Genomic DNA, 25086 nt, shown 5'->3' with positions numbered 1-25086 from the left:
CCAGGATATGAGCTGCCACAATGCAGAGAATTGTCCTCCAACAAATGGGAACAAATGGACCCTGGAAATGAAAATTAACTGTACCTAAAACAACCAAGATGATGCTGGTCAGAGCACTAATGACCAATTTGAAGATGACTGCTGTTTCTGCATGTAGCCCACCTCTCCCACTCAGTCTATAAAAGCTCTCACCCCCTGCTTGGAGGGTGGGCAGCAGAAGGAGTTGGCCTTTGGACAGATGTCTGCCACCCTCCCCGACCCCCTTTCAGTTCCATTCAGTTGCTCAGTCGTGTCCAACTCTTTGCGACCCCATGAGCTGCAGCCTGCCAGACCTCCCTGTCCATCACCAACTCCCGCAGTTCACCCAAACCCATGTCCACTGAGTCGATGATGGCATCCAACTGTCTCATCCTCTGCTGTTTCCTTCGCCTCCTGCCCTCAATCTTTCCCAGAATTGGGGTCTTTTCAAATGAGTCAGCTCTTTGCATCAGGTGGCCAAAGTATTGGAGTTTCAGCTTCAACATCAGTCCTACTAATGAACAGCCAGGACTGATCTCCTTTAGGATGGACTGGTTGGATCTCCTTGCAGTCCAAGGGACTCTCAAGAGTCTTCTCCAACACCACAGTTCAAAAGTATCAAATTTTCTGTGCTCAGCTTTCTTTATAGTCCAATTCTCACATCCATACATGACCACTGGAAAAACCATAGCCTTGACTAGACGGACCTTTGTTGGCAAAGTAATGTCTCTGCTTTTCAATATACTATCTAGGTTGGTCATAAATTTCCTTCCAAGGAGTAAGCGTCTTTTAATTTCATTGCTGCAATCACCATCTGAAGTGATTTTGTAGCCCCAAAAAATAAAGTCTGACACTGTTTTCACTGTTTCCCCATCTATTTGCCATGAAGTGATGGGACTGGATGCCATGATCTTAGTTTTCTGAATGTTGAGCTTTAAGCCAACTTTTTCACTCTCCACTTTCACTTTCATCAAGAGGCTTTTGAGTTCCTCTTCACTTTCTGCCATAAGGGTGGTGTCATCTGCATATCTGAGGTTATTGATATTTCTCCCGGCAATCTTGATTCCAGCTTGTGCTTAATCCAGCCCAGCATTTCTCATGATGTACTCTGCATATAAGTTAAATAAGCAGGATGACAATATACAGCCTTGATGTACTCCTTTACCTATTTGGAACCAGTCTGTTGTTCCATGTCCGGTTCTAACTGTTGCTTCCTGACCTGCATATAGGTTTCTCAAGAGGCAGGTCAGGTGGTCTGGTATTCCCATCTCTTTTCAGAATTTTCCACAGTTTATTGTGATCCACACAGTCAAAGGCTTTGGTATAGTCAATAAAGCAGAAATAGATGTTTTTCTGGAACTCTCTTGCTTTTTTGATGATCCAGCAGGTGTTGGCAATTTGATCTCTGGTTCCTCTGCCTTTTCTAAAACCAGCTTGAACATCTGGAAGTTCACGGTTCATGTATTGCTGACCCCCCCTTATTGGCATCTGAAACAATGCAAACTTTCCTTTCCACTAACCTGGTTTGTTTACTTGGTTTTGAGCAGCAAGCAGCTGGGCCCCACACACCTTTCAGTGACAATCAGATCAGATCAGATCAATTGCTCAGTCGTGTCCGACTCTTTGCTACCCCATGAATCGTAGCACGCCAGGCCTCCCTTTCCATCACCAACTCCCGGAATTCACTGAGACTCACGTCCATCGAGTCAATGATGCCATCCAGCCATCTCATCCTCTGTCGTCCCCTTCTCCTCCTGCCCCCAATCCCTCCCAGCATCACAGTCTTTTCCAATTAGTCAACTCTTCACATGAGGTGGCCTAAGTACTGGAGTTTCAGCTTTAGCATCATTCCTTCCAAAGAAATCCCAGGGCTGATCTCCTTAAGAATGGATTGGTTGCATCTCCTTGCAGTCCAAGGGACTCTCAAGAGTCTTCTCCAACACCACAGTTCAAAAGCATCAATTCTTCAGTGCTCAGCCTTCTTCACAGTCCAACTCTCACATCCATACATGACCACTGGAAAAACCATAGCCTTGACTAGATGAACCTTTGTTGGCAAAGTAATGTCTCTGCTTTTGAATCTGCTATCTAGGTTGGTCATAAATTTCCTTCCAAGGAGTAAAGTGTCTTTTAATTTCATGGCTGCAGTCACCATCTGCAGTGATTTTGGAGCCCAAAAAAATAAAGTCTGACACTGTTTTCACTGTTTCCCCATCTATTTGCCATGAAGTGATGGGACCAGATGTCATGATCTTAGTTTTCTGAATGTTGAGCTTTAAGCCAACTTTTTCACTCTCCTCTTTCACTTTCATCAAGAGGCTTTTGAGTTCCTCTTCACTTTCTGCCATAAGGGTGGTGTCATCTGCATATCTGAGGTTATTGATATGTCTCCCGGCAATCTTGATTCCAGCTTGTGCTTCTTCCAATCCAGCATTTCTCATGATGTATTCTGCATATAAGTTAAATAAACAAGGTGACCATATACAGCCTTGACGAACTCCTTTTCCTATTTGGAACCAGTCTGTTGTTCCATGTCCAGTTCTAACTGTTGCTTCCTGACCTGCATACAAATTTCTCAAGAGGCAGATCAGGTGGTCTGGTATTCCCATCTCTTTCAGAATTTTCCACAGTTTCTTGTGATCCACACAGTCAAAGGCTTTGGCATAGTCAATAAAGCAGAAATAGATGTTTTTCTGGAACTCGCTTGCTTTTTCTATGATTCAGCAGATGTTGGCAATTTGATCTCTGGTTCCTCTGCCTTTTCTAAAACCAGCTTGAACATCAGGAAGTTCACAGTTCACATATCGCTGAAGCCTGGCTTGGAGAATTTTGAGTATAACTTTACTAGCTTGTGAGATGAGTGCAATTTTGCAGTAGTTTGAGCATTCTTTGGCATTGCCTTTCTTTGGGATTGGAATGAAAACTGACCTTTTCCAGTCCTGTGGCCACTGCTGAGTTTTCCAAATTTGCTGGCATATTGAGTGCAGCACTTTCACAGCATCATCTTTCAGGATTTGGAGGGTATATAATACTTTCCACACAAATAATACAGACATAAAAAACAAAATATAAAAAAATTTTAATCTTATAGTACAGTACCTTGAAAAGTACAGTAGTACTGTATAACAGCTGGCATCCAGGCTCTGGCATGCACTTTTGCATCTTTGAAAGTTTTCAGCTTGAAGGTTCCTGATAGAGATCTTACTGTGTCAATGATGACAGAACCTCAAACAGCCTGGACTCTGGAATCACTGCATGGAAGAAAGATTTGTGCCAACCGGGAATGTGATACTGGACTGAAAAGTAAGACGGGAACGTCTCCTGTGTGCTACCACTCAAATATCTGTATTTACTTGTCATGGTGGCTCAGGTCACCCCCACTAAAATAGAAAGTAACTTTATTTGAGCCCTTGGTGAAAATCTAGAGTGGCTGAAAGGCCGATTAGGAAGCCATTTCCACCCCCGCCAGGTAGGGCCCGGTGAGATTGAACAAGCTGGTCCTGTGAGCTGGGATACCTGATGAAAAAGACAGGATTTGAGGCCTCTTCCAACAGGACCAGAACCCCTGGAAGACAGCTATGCATAAATTCCCAAGCACCTGGGACTCTGTTTAAAGGTGGCCCTTCACAAAGCAATTCACGCAGTTCCCATGTAAGAAGAGCAAAAACTAACGTTAATATATAACTGTTCACAGTTGCCTACTCTCCCTCTGGATTCTAAGGGAACGTGACTCTTGCTGTCTGAGAAGATCCCTAAGATCCCTTTCTTGAGGAGAATCTGGATAGTAGACCAGCAAATGAAAATATTCACAGAAGTCAGACAGGATAAAACAGTATACATAAAAAAGAGCCAGGACGGGATCCCTGGAAGGTCAGAAAGAGAAACAGAGCAGCCATGTGAGCTGGGTAATAGAGAGAGTTCAAGAGTTTGGACAGAAGAGTTTGGATGGAAGTATAGAAAAGAAATTTACCAGGAGCAGCTGCCATCTCAGTGAAAGATGATAATAACAGCAATGATCTGGAGAGAGGAATTATTATAAAGTGTCTCTGCAATAAAGATGTCCCTGGAGGTGGTCCAGTGTCTAAGACTCTGCACTCCCAATGCAGGAGGCCCTGGGTTCCATCTCTGCTCAGGGAACTAGATTCTACATGCCACAACTAAGACTCCGCCTGCCGCAACTAACAATCCCGCGTGCCCCAGTAAAGATCAGAGATCTTGTGTGCGGAAACAAAGACTCACTGCAGCCAAATAAATAAATAGACAAAAAAACCTGCCCAATTAGAAAGCAAAAAGATGTCTTCTATTATTGGTATTTCTTTAAAATACGAAGTATAGACTTGAAATACTCGTGACTAACGTTTGGTTCCTAGGTTGTTTCTGGGACGCCAACACCATGAAAGACTGGCCTATTTGGAACCTTGGAATAAGATAGTGTCATAATTCTAACTACTTTCAGGGGTCTCCAGGATTTTGCAGAGAAGTCCAGAATACCTTTCACCTCTGCATTCCCATGATTTTAGACACATTTAAAATATCCTAACCGCCCCTGCCCCCAGATTTCTCAAATGTCTGCCATGAAAACTAACCACCACAATTCACCATTCTATTCTGTGCTCCCCGGGCTATTTGCCTGTGCCTCTAGCACCTGGTTTTATTACCTGAGAGTCAGGTTAACTGATAATGCATTTGATTTTTCAACTTGATTGTAAAATCTTTGAGGATGGGTTTTGGCTTTTTATCCTCACAGCATCTGTCTTACATTCAGTACATGTAAAGACTTCTGTCTTGTTCATCCCTCTCTGTCTCCAGCACTTCCAAGATTATCTGATTGATGGTAGATATTTAGAAAATGTTTGTTGAATGAATATGTGAAATAATCAATCAATCATATCCATCAAATTTGAGCTGATAACAGTCATGGTCTCCAGATTAAGCAGATCATAACATTGTCTCATTGCTACTCAAGTGTTCCCACTAACATGCACCTTTGCAATCAAATTTTCCTTGTGCTGACAGGTGGGACCTGCCTTAGATCCTCAGCAGTTGAGAAAGATAAAGATTGGGAAGTGAAGCCAGAGCTGAAACATACCACATCTACTTCCTGGCTTGCTGGAAAAGCCCCAGTTACAAATATCAAAAAGGGCACAAATACCCTCTTTGCCAAATGAAAATCTGAAATTCTCCAGGCCAGAATTCTGGAGTGGGTAGCGATTCCATTCTCCAGGGGATCTTCTCAACCCAGGGATTGAACTCAGGTTTCCTGCATTGCAGGAGGATTCTTCACCAGTTGAGCCACAAGGGAAGCCCAACATCTGTATTACTAGGTCACAAAATATATGCCCCTTGCTTCATGGAAAAGGCAAAACTTGGAGCCTCGAATTGTACGTACCCACTCTGGTTGCCAGCCAAGCAGCTTTGGTCAGGGTATGTAATGTCTCCAGACCTCAGTGTCTTCATCAGTAGAACGGGCACAGCAACCTCTACCACACAGAAAGATCATGAAGATTAATAGAGATCATTGTAAATTACGGGCCCAGTGCAAACACACAGTGATAGCTCTAAGAATGCTTGTCTCCTTCCTGGCTGATGGCAAAGACACAGATAGAGGTAAAAAAGGAAAATTCATTCTGATATTTTCTGGATGACACAAGAAGGAAGGAGCTATGCGTCTTTCACGTTCTTTAAGTTCATCTAAGGAAAGAACAGGGCCATGTGCAAACTCACTGGCTAAAATTAAGTCTTCTCCATAGCTCTTCATAATTTCTTTGTGAGTCAGTGTTTGAGACATGATGTTGACAAGGGGAGAGGGTGGGAGACTGATTACATTATGCTGTAAACCTATCTCCTCAAATAAGGACAAAATGATAGCTTTGTCCACCTATCCTAACGACAATTTACAATTATGACTCAATTTGTCACAGAAGAGAAACATGCTATTTATTTGTTATTTTTATTTTTTTAAGGGAAGCGTGGGAGATATTTACATGGCTAATGAGAACCAAAGGTGAAATAGCTTTTATGATAACAGAGATAGGACCAGACTTCATTTTTGGCAATTTCCTTCCAATTGAGATGTTGCTGATAATGCTGGACAGTGTCCAGCTTTGAAATGGCCCTAATCAGAGTCCAAATGCTATGGCAACAATCTCTTGAGAAATATCATACCCACTCAGGTGATCTTATGCCTGAGTGAAGAATATAATTGTTACTGTAAAAAATATTTGGTGTGTTACAATTATATGGTATGTCAAAATACAGCATTCTCTCAATGATAGTTAAATTTTCATGGATTTTTTTTACCCTCTTTCACAATATTTAAATAATTTGACTGTGAGACTAAACCATTTAAAAAGGTAAGTTTACCCACATCACTTAATAGCCCTTCATACAAAACCCACATCCAAAGGTCTGAATTCTTTTTTAGAAACTCATCATTTATGTTAGAAAAAAAGAAGAGAGAGAAACATGCATCAACAATGTAGATAATTTTAATTCAAAATTGCTCTTGAATTAAATTATTGGAATATTTCTGAGGGGGGAAAAAAATCCAGGGACCAGAATGACCTGGATAATTACCTTCATTATTTAAGTCATTCTGCTAAATCTGTCCTAAATTACTGGCCTTTGAAAGCTTTTGAAAGGAGCAGTTCAGAAAATCAAAACACTCAGTGTCTTTAATATGTTTTCCACTGGATTCACAGGCCCATGTGATGGGAAAGGGCAAGGACTTATTTAGACAACCAAAAAAAAAATCTTAGACCCAGGAGAGACCTCATCCTCCACAGTTCTGCAGAAACTTACAATTTACAAAAAAATACTAGCAAGAACATTGTATCTTTTGATCCTAACAATCACTGGAAACATGGACCATAATCTCCACGTTCACAGATGAGAAAAGAGATTCAGAGAGGAAAATGTTTTGTTCAAGGTCACACAGTAAGTAAATGACAAACTAGGGCTGGACCCCCACTCTTCTAACTCTGCCGCCAGGGCTCTTCTCATACCTCTGACACCGGCGAAGTAAGTTAAAAGCAAGGGGGAGGACTTCCCTGGTGGTCTAGGGGTTGGGAGTCCACCTGCCAATGCAGGGGACGTGGGTTCGATCCCTGCTCGGAGAAGATTCCACGTGCCTCAGGGCAACTATTAATAGGCCCATGTGGCACTGAGCCTGCGCTCCAGAGCCTTCGCTCTGCAACAAGAGAAGCCCCTGGAGTGAGAAGCCCCTGCCCACCGCAACTAGAAAAAGCCCATGCGCAGCAATAAACAGATAGATGAATAAATAATTCTTTAAAAACGAGCATGGCGGGAATATATTTGCAACCCTTATAACTGATAACTAGAATCCAGAGTCAGTAAGGAAAGACAAACGAAGAACATAAAACTAGACAAAGAATGTGAATAATCAAGTCACAGAAGCAAAAACCCAAATACTTGATAGATACAGCAAGAAAGCCAACCTTGCTAGTAAACGGAGAGAGGGAAAACAATTTTAAAAAGAATCAGGGTATAATTGAATGCTGACTAGATTTGTAAACTTTTTAAAGTTTGGGTGGCATCAATAATTGTTGAGGACGTAGCAAATGCGATGTATACATTATTGATGTATGAACTGGTATCGCCCCTTTAGAGAACAGTCTAGTGACACTTAGCACACTTGAGGATATGTATGCCACACGAGAGAGCAATTCTACTTACTCCTAAGTGTCTCGCCTGGAACTAGACTCACAGCTGTGTCCAGGGAGGTGCATTCAGTGTTCATTGCTGCAATTTATACAGTAGAGAAAAGTGGAAACCACCTAAATATTTCTCAGTAGAAGAAGAGATAACCTGTGATTATTCATACAACATGGAAGGTAAAAGGGCTGGCTTTTACAAAAATGGATAAATCTGAAGAGGAGAATGTTGGGGGGCGGGGCGGGGGGGAAGCAAGTTGCAATTGATATGGACCATAGGATACCAAATAGGTAAATATTGAAAACACAAATAACAGGAGGTTATACTGTTAATAGATTCATACATATGAATAGAAGTCCAAACACAGGAGAGGAAATGATACAGAAATGATACAGAGGTACTCCAGCAGTCAGTCTCTTTATCCCCGAGAGGGGAAGGCTGAGAAAGAGATGAGGAGGGTAGCTATTTCTACAGTGTTCTATTTCTTTTTTAAAAATTCTGATGTGATGAGACAGCAAAAGAGACACCGATGTATAGATCAATCTTATGGACTCTGTGGGAGAGGGAGAGGGTGGGGAGATTTGGGAGAATAGCATTGAAACATGTATAATATCATGTATGAAATGAGTCGCCAGTCAAGTTTCAATGCATGGTACTGGATGCTTGGGGCTGGTGCACTGGACGACCCAGAGGGAGGGTAGAGGAGGGAGGAGGGAGGAGGGTTCAGGATGGGGAACGCGGGTATACCTGTGGCGGATTCATTTTGATATTTGACAAAACTAATACAATATTGTAAAGTTTAAAAATAAAATAAAATTAAAAAAAAAATTCTGATGTGTTATGTGCATGTGTGTTTTTGAAATATTTCTTAACAGCAATGCATGTTTTTGAAATATTTCTTAAAAGTTAAAAACGATGCATTTGAACTTCAGAGGGGCGTCAAGGAAAGGAGGGGGGTGAAGGGTAAAGAAACTGACAATCCCTTAAGGATGGTCCATAAAAGGCTGTCTCATAGCCAGATCCTAATAAAGAGGTCACAGGGCAAAGGAGCAAAGGGGTTAAGTAGATGACCGTAATGCAAGCTATGCTTTCCATTAAAGGAGAACAAGGGTGTGTGAAAGGATGGGAGAGTGCTGAGTGGCTTCAGAAGAAAAGCTGAAGAGGGACTGCCTGGGGAGAGGTAGGATCTGATTATCTGTACGCCTCTCTTAGATTGCTATGATATGCCACTGTTTCTGTGGCGGTCTTCACGCCCACCAAATGTGCTGCCCAGGGTCTAAAAGCAGTCAAGTTTAGCACTTCAGAATTTTCAAGTTGCAGAACATGCCGGGAACGTTATCTTTCTATACGGTGCAATAACAACAGCAAATAAACAGCAGGCTCAGAGAGGTTAAGTGTCTTGCTTGAAGTCACACAGGAGGGACCCCCAGCATCCTCACTTCCCCTACACATGCTTCCTCCTGGGGTTCAAATAAGCCTTTTGCAAGTTGCCTACTTCCTGCAACAGATCCCAAGCAATTCCAACATGGCTGCGGATACTTTTTTTTTGTTTTTATTTTTCTCCGTGTGGCCAGAATAAAGCATTTTTTAAGAAAGCATGAGATATTGTTAACACCCAAAGGACTGAGTCAACGAGCTTAGGCCTGGGTGTGTTTAGCAGATCTCCTAGGAAAGTAACTATGCTGTTTTCGGGGTGTGGTGGTGATTGGGCTCAGCTGACCCCAGGAAGCAAACTACTCTGGCAGGGACAAATGTGCTCTTGGTCCCAGGGGAGGACCGCCTGCTTCCTAACGGACTAGAAGTCCTCGAGCACTGAATTCTCTCCATGATAAGAGCCCTTTCTGGAGCTGATGCCCTCTGCCTGCTGAGGAAGGCAAGCTGAGGCCCTGCCACCTGTTCAGCACATCACCTATGGCTTGACTCAGAGGCAGAAGCTGGGATGTGCCTGGCGGGCCAGTGGTTAATGCTTCACCTTCAAGCACTGGGATGCAGGTTTAGTCCATGCTAAGATCCCGCATGCCTTGTGGCCAAAAAAACCAAAACATTAAAAAAGCGGAAACAATATTGTAGCAAATTCAATAATGGCTTTTTAAAATGGTACCCGCCAAAAAAGAAAACCTTAAAATAAGAAAACAAAAACAAAACAAAGGTAGAAGCCATTCTTTTCCAACAATTAGAGTTGCAGGTCTGTCTTGTAGGGGAGCAAAATTTGCCACCCTAAAATGACTCTGTGCCATTTGGATTATTTCAAGCTGAAAATAATCAAGACTCAAAAGAGCCAGGAGGAAACTTTGACCTTCCCCCTAACTGCCTAAGGAATTTAGATAGAGGTCCCCAGTGGCTCAGATGGTAAAAAGTCTGCTTGTAATGCAGGAGACCAGGGTTCAATCCCTGGGTCAGAAAGATCCCCTGGAGAAGGGAATGGCAACCCGCTCCAGTCTTCTGGCCTGGAGAATTCCACAGACAGGGGAGCCTGGCGGGCTACAGTCCATGGGGTAGCAAAGAGTTGGATACAGCTCAGTGACTAACATTTTCTGTTCCCAGAATAATCCTATCACCAGAGATCTCTGCAAAAAAAATGGGTTAAGTGATGGAGGACACACAGCAGAGCCTAGAGATCAGAGTCTACTCTGGGTCACACTGTCTCTGCAGAGCCCAGCAAACATTTGTTTACCAGATACTTCTTTTTCAACTCCATGTAAATCGCCTTCCTCTTCTTCAATGTCCCAAACCCCTGCCTTCAACACCCACTTTTGTCTTTGGCTGAGGATGACACAAAGGTGAGGATTTCAGCCATTTTGGTGAATTACTCAGTTTTCCTGGGTCTCTCCCAAGTACAAATGTGATCAAACTTCTGTTTGATTTCCCGTTAATTTGTCTCATGTCAATTTAATTCTTAGACTGGTCAGTCTCTACAACAGGAGAGAAAAATCTCTTCCTGCCTGACAGCCTCTCCTAGATGTTTAGTCTTGTCTAATGAGATGGGTTCCATCTGAGCATCAGTGAGGCTGATTGCACCATTAGGAAGAAAATCAGGACTTAAATCAGAAAACTCAAGGTAAAAAATAACCATTCACAGCAGCAACAACAAAAAAAATCCTCCTGCATTTTTTTTTTAATCTTGTCAAGGAGCTCTAAAACTCAACTGAAAGAAATAATCCTCCTGTTGGTATGGGGTTGTTTTTTTTTTTTTTTTTTTTTCATTTTATCTAGGCATTTTGTGTCCAGGAATTGTAAAGAGCCAAGAACATTGTGGGAGAAATGAAGAGCTTGGCATCTTAGTTCTGTCTCTGATGTGGACAAGAAACTGCATGAGCCTGGACTCTTGCTAGTGATTCCCCTCAGAACCACACAGAGCAAGACAAGAGGGAAAGAGGAAGCAGATGCTGGGTAAACAGCAGTATCTACTAGAGTGCTTCTCAGCTGGGAACCCCATTTAACAGCTGAGAAAGCTGAGGCTTAGACTAAGCAACCCACCCAAGGTCACATTTTAGAAAGTGGCCAAACCACACCTAAATCTGGTCAGATGTAGTGCCCAGAGCTGTAGTTTTTTCTCATTTCTGGTTAAAAAGTAATTTATTCACATATTTTTTAAGAATGTGGACAGCACTTTAGAAAATGAGAATAAAATAAAAATCATCATCATGAAGAAATAATCGCTGTCAAAATTTTGGTGTGTTTAGTTCTAGGCTCTTTTTCTTTGGATCAATGGAAGATCTTTGGTATGTGCTATTTTATCATTTATGGTCTTCGCTAAGCCACAAAGTACTGGGTTGGCCAGAAAGTTTGTCTGGGTTTTTCTGTACAACATCATGGAAAAACCCCAATGAACTTTTTGACCAACCCAATACACCCAAGGGCCATGACTGTAGTGAGGCCTGCCAGGTCATCTTTATAAACAAGACAACCTATCGCCCAGCTGTGACTCCCGCTGCTAACAGTTCACAGCTGCCCCTACCCGAGACGCTTGGCAGGTTCTGCCCTCTTTCAGGCACTACTTGAGTTATAAAATCTCAGCTCTCCACCCTTTAGACAGAAAAACTCTAGAGTTCCATTTACGCTCAAACTTCCCGAGGAATCGAGATGAAGCTAGATTTCAGTTTGAAAGGGCATCTTTGACTTCTTTTCCTCCCTTGTCCTTCTATTTTCACCTCCTTTGAAGTGTCCTTCTACTTATCACTTGCACAAAACTTCTCATCTCAGGCTCTGATGTTACCATCAGCAGAAGAGAAGGACTGAGAAAGTTTTAACTGTGCTAAGGCCTGGGTTGTAATCACCCACTCTTTGAAGGGAGAATGGACCATTTAACTGCTGGCTAAGCCTGGTCAACCACCAGCATTCACATTTCAACCTGGTTTTATGGTTTTCTGTTCCTTTTCACCCTTGCAATAACTCATATAAAGTGCTAAGAGCCGTGTTTCCTGGTTTAAAAAGCCAATTACTTTATACATTTCTATAGCCATGTATTTATAGAATCATTAAGGTCCTGAAGAAAAACATGCATTATTCAGTTAAATTTTATTGCATTTTTATGGGGGAAAATATATGCTGTAGTAGAAGTCTTAATTTAAAGATTCATGAAGATTTTGAACTTATTGATTATCATATTGCCTCCATGCTAAGATATACAATTTAATGTTTTTTAAATTCTTAGAATCAATGAATATATTTAGTGAATGTTTTTTCTCCCATCCACTCTCCTGAAAATTTATTAATATTTTCTTTTTATTTATCCACATGAATTTCAGAATCACCTCATCAGATTCCAAGACATTGCTCACTGCCTTCTTCCGGGAATAAAATTTATAATAAAATTAACTCAAACCCATAAGTTAATTTTGGAGAAAAAAAATGACATCTTTATAACATCAAGTATTCTCAAGCAGTATATGGTATGCCTACTTATTTATTCAAGGTTTCATTTATTTCTCCCAATTGATCCCTGTCATCCTCTCTATGAATATTCTGTACAAATTTTATTTAAGTTAGTATTTTATATTTACATTGTTAATGGACTCTAAGTTTTCCATGGTATTTTCTAACTGGTAATATTAGTATATATACATTCTATTTCTAACATTTCTTGAACATTCAATTACTTTGTGGATCTATCTTACTGCTACTATTAGTGTTTCCGTTGATCATTTGGTATAAGCTGTACAGATAACTGTATCACTTGCAAATGAAGATAATGTCTCTTTTTTCCATTGTGATGCATTTTATTTCTGATCCATGTCTTACTACATTGGCTAGAACTTCTATAAAAATTTTAAAAAGAGATCAAAGAAATCGTTGGCCATGGCTCAGATATTTCACCACTAAGCATGAAATTGAGTGCTTAATATATTTTTCAGCATATTATATCAAATGTGTCTACCCTAAGTAATTGAAGGGTTTTCATCAATAATGGGTCTGAGCATTATAAAATGCAACTTTAAGCATTTATTAAATCAAACTCAAGAGGATGTGTGGAATCATTTTACACTTTTGCAGTAAGCCGGACCTGCTGCTGAATGTCAGTCCTAGTGCTAACTGTGGCCTTGGCCAATCTAACTTCTTCCTGCTTCAATTTCTTTAGCTATTAAATGATGATAATATAACTCATAAGGTTCTGTGATCCCTAATCAATCTAGTTTGTAGGAAGCGTCTAACACACTGATGACCCCCATGATAGATGTTCCATTACTCAGAATTTTCAAAGTAAATCTTCCTTGGTCCTGGCATAGCATGCATTTAATACACAAATGGATTTAATTTACTGTCAGTTTATTTAAAATTGTTGCTTCCATCTGTGTCACAGTATGTCACATGGAAGCATTCTATTTCCTCTGTGCATCGTTTAGAAGACACCTCTGCCTTAAAAGTTGGAAAGGATACATGTAAACTCTTTTTTATTGACATGTAACCTACATGTCAAAGAAGGCAATGGCACCCCCTCCAGTACTCTTGCCTGGAAAATCCCATGGACGGAGGAGCCTGGTAGGCTGCAGTCCATAGGGTCGCTAAGAGTCGGACACAACTGAGCGACTTCATTTTCACTTTTTACTTTCATGCATTACAGAAGGAAATGACAACCCACTCCAGTGTTCTTGCCTGGAGAATCCCAGGGACGGGGGAGCCTGGTGGGCTGCGGTCTATGGGGTCACACAGAGTCGGACACGACTGAAGCGACTTAGCAGCAGCAACCTACACGTAGAAAATTGCATGAAGGAATGCATTCATAAACCCAATTGGATCCAAAGTGCCTGATGACTGATTTCCAATTTCAGCTCCATGTCAATGGTCCTTGTGTATTAGACACTGATTACGGGCCAGCATAAATGTAAGCACTTCATGTGTCCCATGTAATATGTTGGTCACAAAAAAACCACGAGAGGGAAATGACTCTCCCCCTTTTATACATGAGGAAAATGAGGCTGAAAGAGGTGAGCACTGTGTTTAATCAAGTTATCAGTTACAGTGTAATTGATAAAACAGGATAAGACTGGATCTAAAATAAAGCTTCTTCTACGCTAAGCAATGGTGTCTTTGCTGAAATTAAGAAATCTCAATTGGTCTGATTCTTTGTTCATTTTTGGTAATTCATATTTGCTTTCAAAATCATGCACTTGTGACATAATTTCAAATATATCAGAATTAAGTTGTCTGTAATATTTAGACTATATAATTTCCCATTCTCTACTTAATTCCTTTGTTAGTTCAATATAGCTTTCTCTTTTTCTAACTTGTAATTGCCAGAAGTTAATTTATTTCACTGTCATTTTGAAAAGTCAGCTCCTGGGTTTATTCATTCTTTCCCTGTTTTCTAATTAATTTCTGATTTTATCTTTATTTCCTTTCTCCTTGTTTATTTGAATTAGTTTTGAATGTCTTTATTTTAATGCTTCATTCTTTTTAATTTTCTCTTGTTTAAATTGAAAATATTTAAGGTATAACTTTCCTTTGAATACAACTTTGTCCATTTTCTATACTTTTGTGAATGTAGGATTCTCATTTTCCTAATTTTCAAATAATGAATAGTTGCAGTTTTTATGTTGTCTTAGACTTAAAAAATACAGAAATTTTTTTTCAAGGACTTGGAATTTTTCACTGAGATTTTGTACTAATTTTAATTTCACTTCATTCTTCTCAGAAAATTTAGCCAAAACCATCTCTAATATTCAGACTGTGGGTTTTCTTTGTAAGCTAATATAGATTAATTGTGGTAAATGCTATGAACAATGAAGAACATGTTTTCTATCCATTTTCAAAGCACAAAATTTAATGCACATCAATGAAGTAAGAATCAACATTATGAATCCTCCACATTGCCAGAGACGATGTGTTCATTTTCTTATTTTTGTTTGGCTTTTGTTTTCAGTTTGCTTTGGTGGTGGTGGGGGCAGGGGGGGCGGTTCTGATCTGTTTATTGCCCCCAACATCTGAAGGATAAAATATATACCTATCAACAGTGATTTTGGATCATGTTGAAATGGGATTACCCAGTACTCTCTGAAAATCAGGGTTGTGTACATGTGAGTTTTAAAAAGCCTTCTCAGAAACTCTGATATGATATTCTGGATGTTTTATAGCATCTTGTTAAGAATCACTGAGTTAAATAAATTAGTGTCACAGCATTCTTGTGAATTTTACCTTTTATCAATGCAAAATAACTCCCTGTATCACGGTAACTGCATTTGCCTTGCACTCTATATTTTTTCCCTGATATTGTCACTCCTATTCTCAGCTTTAACATTTTTTCCTCTCTCTTTTATGTGAAGCTTTGACAAATAGCTATAATTGGCTTCTGGTGCGTTTTGAAGCAAATCTGAGACAAATTGTCTTTTAATGAGGGAATTTCATCTGGTTCCATTTAATGTCATAGCTGATGTTTGGCTTTCACATATATAACTGATTTATTTGACTTATATCAGTCAAATCAGCCTTTGACTTCATCAGCTTATTGTTGTAAAATGCTTCCTTTGAGTTGTACCGGCCCGTTCTGCATCTCTTTGTCCTCGTATGCATCCCTTACTCTTTTCTGCTTGGCTGTGTGTCTCAGAAAGGCTGACCTCTACAGGAGGTCCTGAGTTCTCCAATTAGCTGGCTTCAGGCTAGGTTTGACCAGTAGGAGACAGTGGCAGAAGAAGCAGGAAAAAGTCAGGGTATTTTTCCTTCTTCTCGCTGCCCTGGATTCATCCCTTCTGTAGCTCCAACTCCTACTGGAAAGACCCCCTGTGGTTGCATTCTCTACTCAGAGACCACTACGTGCTTCTGGGCTTAGCTACAACCCTGCCTTATTCCACCCTTCTAGCACAAGAGTCCCATTCTCTGTCCATATACCCTCCTTCCCCACCCCCGCACACCACCCCCCCCCCCCCGCCTTTAAGCAAAGAAGGTATGTATTGGTTCACATAACTAAAAAGTCCAGGGGATAAAAGTCTTCAGGAATGGTTTGATCCAGGGGCACAAACATTGTCCTCATTGTCAACCGTGTGTTGCTGATGTCTATCATTTGGCACCACTTTCCTCTGTACTGGTTACCTTCTCTGACTGGGTCTTTTGATGTGGTGACCCTATTGGTTTGAGCTTTTCATCCTACAGAGGAGCTAAGCAGTCTCAGTAAAGACTTTCTGAGCTTCTCTTCCACAGCTCACTAAAAATTTAAGGGTTGAGTATCACTGGACCAACTTGAATCACATGACCATGCCTGAACCAATCACTGTTGTAAAGCTGATTGATCGTTATAACTGTCTTCTTTCTCTGGGTTTTTCCTCTGCATCCAGAGAGAGTATCTTTACTTTGTCCTCCCTAACACAAATTCCATTTTCTGCCATGTCAATTCTTTTTTTTACTGCTTCTAATGCAGATGCAAGTTGTATTATGCCATTGCATTTTCTATATCTTTACAATCTTTATTTCAGATTTTCTCTGTTTGCATCTCAGCAACTTTTTTAAAGTTACCATTTTATCTCTTGTTTCTTATGCCACAGAGTTCATATTGAGAGCACAAAGAAGACATTTTAGTCAATGCTCTTTTTACTTTTCCATATTTTTTCAAAAGTTTGCTTTTCTTTTCAATGTAATATTCCTCCCTTTTATGTTCTCTTGTTTTTCTTATTATTCACGCTTGATAAAAGATCAGTTCAGGTGTGTTGCCAGCAAATGGTCTGGATGATCTTCTTTGTCATGATTATTAACCATATGATGACTATTAGAATCCACATCCAGACTTTAAACTGACAGCTGATTAATAAGCACAGACTCAAAATTCCTAGTGGTCTTACATCTGAGCTGAACCAGAATGGGTTCTCTGATTTAGTGCTTGGCCTTCTGAATGGGTGGAAGGGAGTTTATTCTGAGATAACTATGCAGGCTTCTCTTTGTGAAAAGCAATGCATGGTCAGCAACACAAACCAAGGTGCAGCTGTCTCACAGATCTCCCTCCTGACTCCTCAGTCTGGTGTACAAAGAGGCACAGCTGTTCTTGTCTGCCATAATCCCTTCCTTCTTGTTATGGGAAACTGAAGGGAACTGTAGTCCCATAATGGGTCAATACAGAGAAGTGGTAATAGGGAGTGTGGGAAGTTCAACAGCCTCAAAATTAACTTCTATGAATTAGACTTTCTCCCAAAGTCTAGAATCCATGTTATTGAAAAGTAGCAGTATTTTCTCTGTTTTTATGAGTATTTTCATAGGAAGGTGAATGGGGAGGTGGGCACAGAGGGAAAGGCAAACTAAGTGCCACCACTGATGCCATCTTGATCTGAAAGTCCCATCTGTGTACCTGAGTAAATCTCTTCCTTCTCCTCCTCCAGGCTTTGCTATCTGACCCATAATGCCCCTGTCCAAAGGGATATTAAGATGTTATCCCATCTATACTGTTGCCTCCTAGGAGGTCAGCACTGAACTACGTTAGGCCTGGAGGCCTCATGACATACCTTCCCTACCCCACCTCCAGTCTTCCAGGCTAGTTCTTTACTCACATAAGAGTAAGGGGGCAGACTTCCTTGGTGGTCTTGGTGGCTAAGATGTCACACTCCCAACGCAGGGGGCACAGGTTCAATCCCTGCTCAGGGAACTAGATCCCACATGCAGCAACTAAGAGTTTACACGCTGTGACTAAAATCCCACATGCCACCATGAAGATCGACTATCCCATGTGCCACAAGTAAGAGCCCCAGCACAGACAAATAAATAATTTTTTAAAAGAATATGGGGGCTGCCCAAAGCCACTCCTCATATTGATATCCTCCTGTTCCCACAACTCATCATTTGTCCTCAAGAAGATTATTCTGAAGTCATCAACATTCTGTGATGTTGATCCAGATTTGGATAAACAGTAAACAAAAATATTAAAATAATGTTTCCATTTCAACAAACTCATCTGTCAGGAACTATAAGTTCACATGCTAATAGGAACAATGAGACAGGATGTGAGCAGAAATTTTGCAATTTATTGTGACCTAAAGACGAACATATTATTCTTTTACTCTCTCACTCGCAGCCTCCTAAAATTGCTATACAAACTTTGCTCTAGCACTTATATAATTATGACCAGTTTTTTAGTTACTTGGGTGTATGTCCATCTCCTGATGAGGCTCCATGTTCATGCAGGACAAGAACGGCATCTTTCTCATCTCTTTATCCACAGTATCAAGTGTTCAATTCTTCCCCCTGAAGGAAGGAGCTAGGAGCTAAACTCATTAGATGGATAGAGTCAAGACTAGCAGCTGTGTCTCTAACCTGGAGATTCAGGTGTCCCTAAACACCAGAGGGGAGGGGACGAAAATAAGAATTGGGTGAGTCAGGAGAAGGGGTAATTGGAGAAGGGAGGCTAAGTATAGTTTCCAAAGTGAGAATGAGGATCTTAGGGTAAATATAATGGGCAAGAATATAAACCAGAATATCTAAGAACTAAGAAGAAAAAGGAACAGAAACTGGAGGACAGGATTGCTGTTCCTACTTAGAATTAAATGTGGACAGTTAAGCTCTATTTACAAAACAGCCAGTGTGGCTATGAAATAGACCTCAGTAAATGTTTAATAAATATACACAAGCAAAATGAACTCTGGAAGTGCTCTAACCTTCAATTCTCCCATCCGTCTGCCAGAAATCTGCCCCCCAAAGTTATTCTATAAAGAGTATGTGGTACGTGTGTGTGCTTAGTTGCGTCTGAGTCTTTGCAACCTCATGGAATATAACCCTCCAGGCTCTTCTGTCCATGAAGTTTTCCAGGCAAGATTACTGGAGTGCTTTGCCATTTCCTACTCCGATATGTATATGTATATATATACACACACACTATAGAAATGAACGAAATAGTGCTGTTTGCAGCAACATGAATGGACCTAGGGATGATCATACTAAGTAAGAAAGTCAGAAGGAGGAAGACAAATGCCATGTGATGGCATTTATACGTGGAGTCTAAAATAGGATGCAAATGAACATATCTATGAAGCAGAAACAGGCTCACAGACATAGAGAACAGACTTGTGGCTGCCAAGGGGCAGGGGTGGGGAAGGGAAGGGCTGCAGGTTTGAGATTAGCAGATGCAAATAACACAGGGAAGTATATCCAATCTCCTGTGATGAACCATAATAGAAAAGAATATGAAAAAAGAATACATATATATGCACACACACTTTTATATATATATATAACTGAATCACTTTGCTGTACAGCAGAAATTAACACACATTGTAAATCAACTATACGTCAATAAAAAAAATGTTTAAGTTATCCTATGTCTAATGACTGCAAGCCAACCAACCAAGCAGTTTGGTGTGGAAGACTGGGAATTGTGCAGGTATGTCACTTTAAGATCCAGCCCTCACTTGCCTCTGAGCCTGGACCACTCTCCTTTCTGAGTTCAGTTTCCTTAGATGTAACCTGAGAAGAAGAATCCTTATGTCACAGGGCTTTTTAGACGGTTGAATCCCATATGAAGCAGCTAAGCACACCAGAATCATTCAATAAATGTTCCTTTTCATCCTTCATCCGGAGGCCTTGTGAGCCTAATGAGGGTGCAGAAAGGATGCTTACTTAACAATCTGGAGTGAAGCAGTTCTGGGGAGCGAACGTGCATCCTTGATTTCATCATGTGCCAGAGGATGGAAATGAACAGCCTGGAGGATTGCGCCCCAGCCCTCGCAGCTGCCTCTCTACTGAAGGATTTACGTTCTGCGTGATTAGGCCTGAAATGGACAGGAAGCTTTATTGTGCCAGGCTGGCAGGGCGTGGAGGAGCAAATTGATAAAGACACCTGGGTCAGTGGCAAGTGGGGTGTTTCCTAATTTATAGAAACACATCGAGTTCTATTACTCAGCCCCTTCCTTTCTGCTCTATCTCACCACCCCTCCTACTAGACCTTCTCTGCCCCTCCTTGACAAATGGTGACTTATTTATGGGCAGGGAGAGGATTTACTGATAAAGATGAGGCACTGGCCAAACCCACAGCAAGTAAATTCCCAGAGAAGCAACATCTGGTCGTTTGACTTCATATAGCCAACCTTTGCTGGACGCTTTCTGCCAGGTGCTGGGACATCAGTCATGTGGGAACACATAGGTCACATCTTGTCTCAGCTTCTTGGGCAGGTAAACTCTGAGTCTTGTTACCTCCTTGGAATAAAATGAAGATAATGCCGGCTCCTGCCCCACAGATAGTAAACGCTCAGTGGCAAGTAGCATTAATTATCAAAGTTGTCCATCCACATTTCCAGATTCCAAACCTTGGCATCTTACATTGCTCAGCCATGAAAGGAATGAAACTGGGTCATTTGCAGAGATGTGAATGGACCCAGAGTCTGTCATATAGAGTGAAGTAAGTGGGAAAGAGAAAAACAAATATTGAATATTAACACATATATGTGGTTTCTAGAAAAATGGTACAGATGAACCTATTTGTGAGGCAGGAATAGAGATGCAGACATAGAGAATGAACTTTTGGCAGTGGGGAGGAGAAGTTGGGATGAGCTGTGAGAGTGGTACTGATATATGTACATTACCATGTGTAAAATAGATAGCTAGTGGGAAGCCGCTGTATAGAACAGGGAGCTTAGCTCAGTGCTCTGTGATGACCTAGAGCGGTGGCATGGGGGTGGGTGGGTGCGAGGAGGCTTAAGACAGAGGGGATATAAGTACACATATGACTCATTCACTTTGTTGTACAGCAGAAACTGACATGACATTATAAAGCAATTATACTCCAATAGGACTTCCCTGGTGGTCCAGTGGGTAAGAATCTGCCTGATTGTTCAGGGGACACATGTTCAGTTCTGGTCTGGGAAGATCCCATATGCCATGGGGCAACTAAACCCATGCACCCCCACCACTGAGCCTGCGCTCTGGAGGAGAAGCCACCGCAATGGGAAGCCCACATAGCGCAACTGGAGAGTAGCCCTCACTTGCTGCAACTAAAGAAAGCCCTTGAAGAACTGGAGGTCCAGTGCAGCCAAAAGTAAATAAAAATTTTAAGATACTTTCCAGTAAAAAAGAAAGATAAGAAACCTTTCCCCATTGACCGTATGAAGGCTCTAGGAGTCAGATTTGCAGAGAGTATCCCTCCCCTGTCAGATCAACTATACTTAGTTCATTTCTTCTTTGGAATTTTGCTACAGGGAAGGACAAGGATGTGCGAGGCAAAAGCAAGGCACTAACATTTATTGAGAAACTCCTTTGGCCCAGGCAAGACGGCAATCATTCCAGATGATTCCATTAAGCAGCCTTCTAGTGGGTCCCTTCCTTGCCTTCGGTCTCTCCCTGTCTCTCATCCTCCACAAGGGCCAATACATATTCCTCAAACACAATTCTGACCTTATTTTGGAGAGCTTCTTATGAGCTGCCATGTGAAGGTCATTGTCCTTGGTCTGGCAAGCCAGAATTTTCATGCTATGGTTCCTGGTGGACATCTAGCCACTATTCACTACCACCTCAATAGTCCATCTGGATCATTTACATCCCAAGTAATCAACTTTCACATCATCCACGCTTTTGTGATTGCAGACTTTTATCGATATTGCATTGAGTATACGTACTAGTTTGGGAAAGACTGGCATCTGTAAGCTGTTGACTGACTCTTCCCATCCAGGACCATCATACATCTCCATTGATTATGGCCATCTTTCATGGTTTTCAGTAAGTTTTACAACCACCTTCATATAAATCCAGATATTTCCAGTTAATCCCAAAGAGTTTTATCATTTTTGTCATTGCTGTTCTTATGAGCATTTTTTACATTGCATTTTCTAATTACATGTTTCTGATCAAGAGGAATACTGTTTTTTTTCATGTTTAACTTGTATCCAGTTACCTTATTGAGCTCTCTTGTTAGCATCAACCCCTTTTAGCTGAATCTCTTGAATTTTCCATAAAAAAATTCTAGCCATATCCTCTATAAATTATGACTTTTTTAAACAGAATGGTAAAATTTATCATAAGGATATTGAAAGTGTGTTAGTCTCTCAATCATATTCAACTCTTTTGTGACACCATGGACTGTAGCCCTACCAGGCTCCTCTGTCTGTGGGATTTTCCAGGCAAGAATATTGGAGCAGGCAGCCATTCCTTCTCCAGGGAATCTTCCCGACCCAGGGATCAAACCCAGGTCTCCTGCACTGCAGGCAGATTCTTTATCATTTGAGCCACCATATTGAAGCAACTCACAAAACCCAAAGGCCCAGAAACAAGCAGAATCAGATTCTCAAATACCATGAAAATTCAGTCTCTCCATCTGCCCCTTTGAACCTAAAATCAGCAGTCCAATGTCCATTTATTTTTGTATGCATTAAACCATACAATTCTTTCCTTGTTTGTCTACTTCAGTTTTGCTGCGTCGCTTCAGTCGTGTCCAACTCTGTGGGACCCCACGGACTGCAGCCTACCAGGCTTCTCCATCCACGGGATTCTCCAGGCAAGAACACTGGAGTGGGTTGCCATTTCCTTCTCCAATGCATGAAAGTGGAAAGTGAAAGTGAAGTCGCTCAGTTGTGTCTGACTCTTAGCGACCCAATGGACTGCAGCCTACCAGGCTCTTCCATCCATGGGATTTTCCAGGCAAGAGTACTGGAGTGGGTTGCCATTGCCTTCTCCTTACTTCAGTTAGTTTATACATTAATTCAAAAGCTCTCATGTTATAAAAAAAACATATATACAATACTTAACTAAGGATTACTTTTGAAAGACATGTTTTTCAAGAGTCTGAAAATTCAAACAATATAAAATGAATATTTTTTCACTCAACACTTTGAGACAGATAAATGTTGATACATGTTAACTGCAGTCTTTTCTTTTTAAAAATAACATACAGGAAAATTGGATCATTTTCGGTGCATTGTTCTGAGTTTAAACACATATATAGATTTGCATTGCTGTTGTTTAGTGGCTATGTCATTTCTGACTCTTTTGCAACCCTATGGACTGTAGCCTGCCAGGCTCCCTCTTCATGGGATTTCCCAGGCAAGAATATTGGAGTGGGTTGCCATTTTCTTCACCAAGGGATCTTCCTGACCCAGGGATTGAACCCACATCTCCTGCATTAGCAGGTGGATTCTTTACCACTGAACCACCTGGGAAGCCCATATAGATTTATAAAACCACCACCAAAATCAGGACACAGATAATTTCAAGCAATTCATTTGTGCTGCCCCTTTTCTAGTCAGTGGCTCCTTCTATCCCCAAATCTGGGCAAACCCTGGTCTATTCTTCATCACTACGACTCTGCCTTCTTCAAAATGTCATATAAATTGATTCATACAAATCATGACATTTTGGATCACCCTTTCTTATATTTGTATCTGTGTGCGTCTTTATTTTTTCTTGTCTTACTGCTTTGGTTAGGATGCCATTGGATTCTGTTGATTTGTTTGCACCTCCCCACCTAGACTTTAGGATTCTAAAGAGTGGGGATGGTGTCTCCTTCAGCACCTAGGCCAGTTCTGAGCCAATGTAGGTGTTCACTCCATATTTGTGGAATACATAAAGGCATTGGTAATGAATGGGCTTCCTGTGGGCCACCATGCAAGTTTCTCAAAATACCAAAATCTTTTTCCAAGAAAGGGGCATCTTCTAGAGCCTAATTGGCTCATAGACCTGGGAAGAAGTCCCCAACCCCATTTTCATTAATTAACTTGTCAAGACACAAAAGGAAAATCCCGCCTATTACTAGCTCACTGTGCCACATGGATCTGTCAGCCTCTAATTAGAATTAATTAGCTAATGTGCGTTTCAAATTTGGAAGACAAGAAGCTCTGCTTGTGTACTCATTTGGTGTTAATTATCATGGAAACCTGTTTCAACTCAGTGACATTCTCAAAGCACTGAGACACTTCTTCCCACAGGCCCCAGGAGGTAACCAGTGTGATGCTGGCTGCCAATCAACAGAGCTCTCTTGTTATGTCAAGATCCTGGGGAAAAGTGAACTCATAGCTCCCCAGGAGTTTTATTAATGCTTCCCTCTCAAGAGGACTTTAGTGGAGAATTCAGGATATTCTGACAATCTCAGACCAAGAGTTCCAAGTTCAACAGACAAATGGAAATAAAATTAGGTCAAGTTAGATCTGGATCCACATTAAGTGAGGCAGCAGGAAGGGTACCCCAAACCACTGTCCATCAGAGGGACTCTATCCAAAAGATATATCCCCCCTACTAGGCCATGGTGGCTCAGATGGTAAAGAATCCGCCTACAATGCAGGAGGCCTGGGTTCAATTCCTGGGTTGGAAAGATTCCCTGGAGGAAGGCATGGCAACTCACCCCAGTATTCTTGCCTGGAGAATTCCCATGGATAGAGGAGTGTCCAGAGGAGATCACATGGACTGGCGGGCACAGTCCATGTAGTTGCAAAGAGTCAGACATGACTGAGTGACTAAGCACAGCGCACAACAGACCATGTGGGATGACTGCCTCTTGTACCTCCCCCAAAAATGAATGTAACAACCTTGTCTTGAGATTTGTTTCATTTCACACAGAAGGATGTACTGTGAGAGCATATGCAATAGGGATTCATCTCCTAACACAAATGCTCATTTGGTGCTGATGACCCATAATATGTGGGTCTTTCTCCCTTGCTTTATAGCCATTGACATATCTGGATCCATCTACTTATCCAGGCCAAGGTCAGAGTAGGGATCAGAGTTCACACTGGTGCCAGTTGAGCATCCTGCAGATCTAATTTCCACAGCAATGACAAGTCCTGCTTCATCATTCCTGTAAAATGCCACTGTCTATTGATCATTGGTTAGTCAGAGCTGGTCATGACAAATATGATGAGGAGAGATCAATGATTGAGTGATGGAAACTATTTCAGCATCAAGGATTTACTTCTACCCTAACCTCAGCACCATGCAAAAGAAAAAAGACATTGAAAAGGTAAATAGAATTTTAAAAATAATCTTTAAAGATCAGGTTCTCTATTAGCC

General features: G+C 41.2%; 1 long non-coding RNA gene across 1 annotated transcript in view; it reads right to left on the bottom strand.

Moving 5' to 3' along the window:
* Positions 1 to 5143: 5143 nt before the first annotated feature.
* Positions 5144 to 25086, bottom strand: part of LOC132346966 (uncharacterized) — a 139242-nt gene continuing 119299 nt past the window's right edge. The window contains exon 3 of the long non-coding RNA XR_009497003.1: positions 5144 to 5498. This is a non-coding gene — a long non-coding RNA (uncharacterized lncRNA). The remainder of the gene's footprint in view (positions 5499 to 25086) is intronic.

Source organism: Bos taurus, chromosome 13 (genome assembly GCF_002263795.3).
Source record: "Bos taurus isolate L1 Dominette 01449 registration number 42190680 breed Hereford chromosome 13, ARS-UCD2.0, whole genome shotgun sequence".
NCBI lineage: Eukaryota > Metazoa > Chordata > Mammalia > Artiodactyla > Bovidae > Bos > Bos taurus.
This window is presented reverse-complemented; position numbering and strand designations above follow the sequence as displayed.